General features: G+C 39.3%; 1 pseudogene; it reads right to left on the bottom strand.

The window, feature by feature from the left end:
- Positions 1-670: 670 nt before the first annotated feature.
- LOC128108691 (ATP-binding cassette sub-family G member 3-like) overlaps positions 671-6000 on the bottom strand; it is a 159554-nt pseudogene continuing 154224 nt past the window's right edge.

Here is a 6000-nt window from a genome sequence, read left to right as displayed (position 1 = left end):
TCATCAAAGATGTTTTATGGTCACTAATTATGTGTGTGTATGTGTTTGTTTGTTAGTTTGTTTTTGTTTTGAGGTTGTGTCTTTTCTAGCCCAGGGTAGCCTCAAACATACCAATCTACCTGTGGATGACCTTGAACTCCTAATCTTTCCACTTCCCAAGTGAAGACACTGTATGCATGCACCACTATCAAGTTCATTGATTTTTTTTAACCTTAGAAGTCACATAGGTTTTTATAACGTATTATAGAACCATGCTTTTAAAACAGAATCAATACATTTTTTTAATGGACCAGATAATGGCCAATGATGGATTCATTCACCATTATATTTGGTGGATGATTGCTTATGTTCACACAGTAAAGATGAAGATGTAAAAATGTAAAGAATGTAGGACTTTTTAGGACAAAATTTTTCTTTTCCAGGTAAAAGAAATCTGATTGATTGCCTCTCACGATTGTTGAGACAAACTAATATGCAATAGTTAATAACATTACCTTGAAGCTTAGATTCTTTTACATATAATCTAGTTTGTGAACTTAAAAAAAATTAACCATTGCTGATTTACAGTATAACAGAAACCAAATTTAAAAAGTCTTCATTAGATACTGTTCTTTTTTAATTTGTAATCTTTATTTAAAAGTTTTTGACAATTCCATACATACATGTAATTTCAGTCATTCTCACTCCCTCCCACCTTTATTATTTCACTTCCAACCCCTTCAAATGCCCCTCTTTACAAGTCCCTTTCCCACATTCATATCTTTGGGTTTTGTGTTGTGACCCATAGTTTAACCAGAGCTCTCTCATTTTTTTTTTCAAAAAGGAAGGTTTTAACCTTAACAAAATAAAATTACATGTAATTTGGGAATTTGGGCGTAGCTTCTCTTACTACTTCCTGCTGGAGGGGGCGCTGTATCTTATGGGAACACAAAGAAAATTTTAGGATTATGGAATAGTCCATGAGGCTGTATCGCCTGAGCCAGTTGCCTTGAAACAATTTTGGATGTTGGATCATCTGGGCCATGGTGTCATCGGAGACCTTTCAGGGGGTCATGGCTGGTCAAACCTGATGTATCTTAATCTGGAACAAATTCATAGCCTTTGGCTTTCTGTGGGAACAAAAGCAGAGTCTCCTTTCCAAAGCAACACATCCTTACATCCAAATTTTGAAGTCAAGGTATCTTTAAAATATACATATTGGTTTAACTCAATATCTTTTACGATCAAATGTTTTTCTGCAGTTAAAAATCCCAAAGACAACACAATCCAGATTCTCTGTGTAATATTCATCTTTACGTGGCTTATTTTTTATATTAATTTTACTGTCTCTTTAAAGACTTTATTTTTTAAAACTATGTATTTGTTTCTATAACTGTATATATCACCTTTTTTGTCTCTCTCAAGCCTACGTATATTTTACACACATTGTAAACTATTACAACTGAATCTGTCTTATTGTGAATCTATTGCTTTAAGCTGCAGCAGCTGTGGCTGCTGGCTCCGCCCACCTCAGCTTCCCAACATGGTGGCAGTATGCTTACCGCCAGCTCTGGGAGCTATCGTGGGTCCACTTGGTCTTTTATCCAAGCTTCGTGTAGCTACTGCAATTAGCGGTAGCTCTGGCAGGGCAGGCCTGAGTTGTTTGTAGCACTGGCTTTAAGCAAGTAGTTCCAGCTGTGGGTAACTGCTTGTAGCTATAGTCTGTCAGGCCTGCAGCCTAGACAGAGCTAGGCCTGAGCTGGGGAGCCGGGGAGTCAGCGGGCCACCAAGCCACCAAAACCGGCTTTGTGTAGCTCAGGCCTGGCAGGCCACAGGCAAGCAGCTGTACGTACCATGAACGCTGGGTGCCAGATGTAGATGTAACCGTCTTGTTAAATAAGAAACACAGAGCCAATGCAGAGATGAAAGCCCAAGATGTCAGAGCAATAGCTAAGGGCTAAAAACCTTACCCTTCACTGCCACTGCTGTCCTCCTCAGCAAGAGACCTACTTCCTGTGTGTTTGTCCTTTTTATTGACTTTCTATTCTGCCTTCTCATTGGTTGTAAACCCAACCACATGACCTCCTAGTCACTGCCCATCTATACAGACATCCAGGTCTTCTATGGTTGGTATTGAGATTAAAGGCATGTGTCTCCATGCTGTCTGTATCCTTGAACACACAGAGATCTGCCTAGCTCTGCCTCCCATGTGCTGGGATTAAAGGCATGCAACACCACCGCCCAGCTTCTGCTATGGCTTGCTATTAGCTCTGACCCCCAGGCAACTTTATTTATTAACATACAAATAAAATCACTTTTCAGTACAAATAAAATATCACCATATAAGTATAAATATTTGAAGGCAGTTTACAATCACACTTCTTTAAATAACTGTAAAAAAATTTCTACCAAAGAATCTAAGACCCCAATTGTTGGTTTTTAGGCTGGATTTACACAGCAAAAACAGCAAATTAAGTTTTGCTGGTGTAGAGACCAGCCTTCAGCACCCCAGGATTTGAAGGGGAGCCACAGAGTCTGTGGACTAATCACTCCATTAACTTTTCTATCTGAGGGAGTAAAACTTATTTCTCTGGGGCCAAAAAAAAAAAAAGGGGAAACTAACACACACACACACACACACACACACACACACACACACACACACACCTCCAACATGTCAGGTTCTCACCTAGGGTGTTGATGGATGGCAAGCCTTCAGCAGGACAGAGAAACTGAAGAGGAGATGCAGAGCAGGTGAACTAACAGACAGACAAACAGACACATTAGGACTTTTCTGAGGGTCAAAGCTTAGTTTTTCATTTTATTATTGTTTCCATTGCTTGTTCTACTCTATCCTTTTTCTGTTCTGTTCTTCTACCCTGACGTTTCCCTTCTTTCTTTTCCCTGATGTCTTCCTTCTCACTACTTCCTGATGACTTCCTTCTCACTACTTCCTGATGACTTCCTTCTCACTACTTCCTGATGACTTCCTTCTCACTACTTCCTGATGACTTCCTTCTCACTACTTCCTGATAACTTCCTTCTCACTACTTCCTAATGACTTCCTTCTCACTACTTCCTGATGACTTCCCTCTCACTACTTCCTAATGACTTCCTTCTCACTACTTCCTGATGACTTCCTATGACTTCCTTCTCACTACTTCCTGATGACTTCCTTCTCACAGCTTCCTGATGACTTCCTTCTCACTACTTCCTGATGACTTTCTTCTCACTTCTTCCTGATGACTTCCTTCTCACTGCTTACTGATGACTTCCTTCTCACTCCTTCCTGATGACTTCCTTCTCACTGCTTACTGATGTCTTCCTTCTCACTCCTTCCTGATGACTTCCTTCAAACTTCTTTATTTTTTCCCTTACAGCTTATATACCCCAGTGGAATCTTTCAAGCAATATAAAAATTACAATGTCGTTACATTCTATTTTTAAGTAAATGATTACAATGAATACCAGTAAAAAAAAAAAAAAAAGAAAGAAAAACATGTTTCCCATTTCTTTCTATATGAGTAAACATTTTACATATTACAGGTGAAAAACAAATTGTCCCAAAGTACTCACATACAGTTAACCATTTATCTTTTAGAATTCTCATAGATCAGGAGCCTTTTAGCCATAACTGTTATAAAGGCAGTAGTTTTTATAATTGCCAGAAAAATGGGTTACTAGTTTAAATTTTAAGAGTTCTGCCCAATTATCTTAACTATACAACTCTTTTTTTTTCTAGTTACATGAAGTATCATTTAAAGCTTTGTTTTAGCTATTATGCACTCCAAAATCTGTAAACACATTTCCCAATATCAAAAATAACTTAAGCTAATTCCTGGGTCTTGACTGTTTTCCTTAATCACTAAACTAAACCATAGTCTATAGGACTCCTCAAGAGAAACTCATAAGTCTTAGCTGCATGACACTTCCAATGCAGCCCCTGCTTCATTGGGGGAGTAGGGGGGACAACACTATATCTTATGTCTACCTATATTAATTTTCCCACTAAACTAACCTCTATCATAATCCCTTACTACATGTGTTAAAAACCCTTAATCATCAAAATTCTATTTAAACTACCAGTATTATTGTATAAAACCATTACTTCAGTTAAACAATGCAGCTTAAGAGGAAATCATCTTCAAAATAATCTACAGGAAAAATGCCCAGTAGAATGGGATATTTCCACAAGATAAGCATAAACATTAAAGGCAGTGGGGATTCCCCCGACCCCCATTCACACAAATCATTCCAGAAAAAAAAAATGGCAGCAGCAAACATGTGAAGACACAGCAGTAGCAAGAGACATTCAGAAGCTGAAGCCCCTTTGGCCTTGTCTATCAGAGATTCACCCATCAGCGCCTTGCACTCTGGTGACTTTCCTGAAGCTTAAGTGCCACCTTTTGCTCCTCTGACACAGCCACACACAGGTAAAGTTTTAATTTATTTTCAATGTCAGATGAATTCAAAGAAAGTGGAAGAGTGATTTTAAAAATGTCTCTTTTTCTTAAGAACTAATAATTGCACATAGGTAATTGATAAGCAGATAATCATTATACAAGCTAAGGCCACGTGATTCTTCCAGAAGCCCCATGATGAGAGATCAATGCCCTGGATCGTCAAGAATTCTTCACCAGTACATCTGTAATTCAACACACATAAAAATAATGTCAAAGATTATTCAGTACATTCACTGTTGCTTCCTTTTAAAAACTCAGTTTCTACACATCATTAAAATTTTCTTTTTTATATTTAATTGACATAATATGTAAACAAATTGTAAGTACATCATTACTAATATCAATCTAAACTACTTGAATTAGTTCCCTCTGTTAATTTCAAAAACCATCCAAAGAGGCTTAGCTATCACATCTATTTAAAAGCATAGAGGAAGTAGGCTCAGTAAACTAGGCCGAGTTTAGAGAGTCACACTAAGATCCAACTTTGTAGTCTTCAAGGTGTCATTCATTTCCAAATCTGCAATGCTGCCCTCTCTTCAAAGGGCAAAGGCATGGATGAAAGACTTATTTCTCCTGAAGTGGAAAACCTCAGCTTCCTAACGACACACAGACACTCTAAGAGATCAAAGCTTTGTGCAGTTCTGCTGACTCAGTAAATAATCATGCAAAAAACACAGCATCAAATGCTAGAACCAGGATCAGAGGAGACCAGGGATTTCTGGCAGGAGTCAGTCAATTCCTGTCAGCTCCTGTACTAAAAGAGCAGTGACAACCAGGGATGCCCAGCTATGGAACATCCCCAGCAGCCCATGGCTACACACAACCTGGGTAGCAGGTGGAACACAGCAGGATTCAGGGGTTCAGACACACGTTAGAAAAGTAGCTGCTGCTAAAAGTTCTGGATACACTACAATCACCACCTGTGTGTCTCCATCCCTATGTGTCTCCATTCCTGTGTGTCTCATTCTCTGTGTGTCTCCATCCCTGTGTGTCTCCATCTCTGTGTGTCTCTATCCCTGTGTGTCTCCATCCCTGTGTATCTCCATCTCTGTGTGTCTCCATCCCTGTGTGTCTCCATCCCTGTGTGTCCCCATCCCTGTGTGTCTCCATCCCTGTGTGTCTCCATCCCTGTGTGTCTCCATCCCCTGTATCTCTTAGGATTTTACAGTTTTCACATCCACTGAAAGGGCAGATTTCTTCCTCTTGTGAGGTCTATATATGACCCACCTCTGGTTTCAATTTACCCATCTGTTTGTGGAATATTATTTTAACATGTGTTACCTTTGTTTGTGATGTGGAACATCTGTTTAATGATGCAAAGATGTGATGCATTCTTTTATGCTGCATTTGTTTAACTTTGTGAAACTGTGTTATTTTGCCTTTTCTAAAACACCTGATGGTCTAATAAAGAGCTGAACAGCCAATAGTGAGGCAGGGGAAAGGATAGGTAGGCCTGACATGCAGAGAGAATAAATAGGAGAAATATGGGGAAAAAAGAAGAAAGTGCAAGAGAACAAGGAGAGGAGGATGCTAGGGGCCGGCCACACAGCCACACAGC

This window comes from Peromyscus californicus, unplaced genomic scaffold (genome assembly GCF_007827085.1).
Source record: "Peromyscus californicus insignis strain IS unplaced genomic scaffold, ASM782708v3 Scaffold_13__1_contigs__length_99412109, whole genome shotgun sequence".
Taxonomy (NCBI): Eukaryota; Metazoa; Chordata; class Mammalia; order Rodentia; family Cricetidae; genus Peromyscus; species Peromyscus californicus.
The sequence above is the reverse complement of the archived record's forward strand: the minus strand, read 5'-3'. Positions and strand labels throughout refer to the sequence as shown.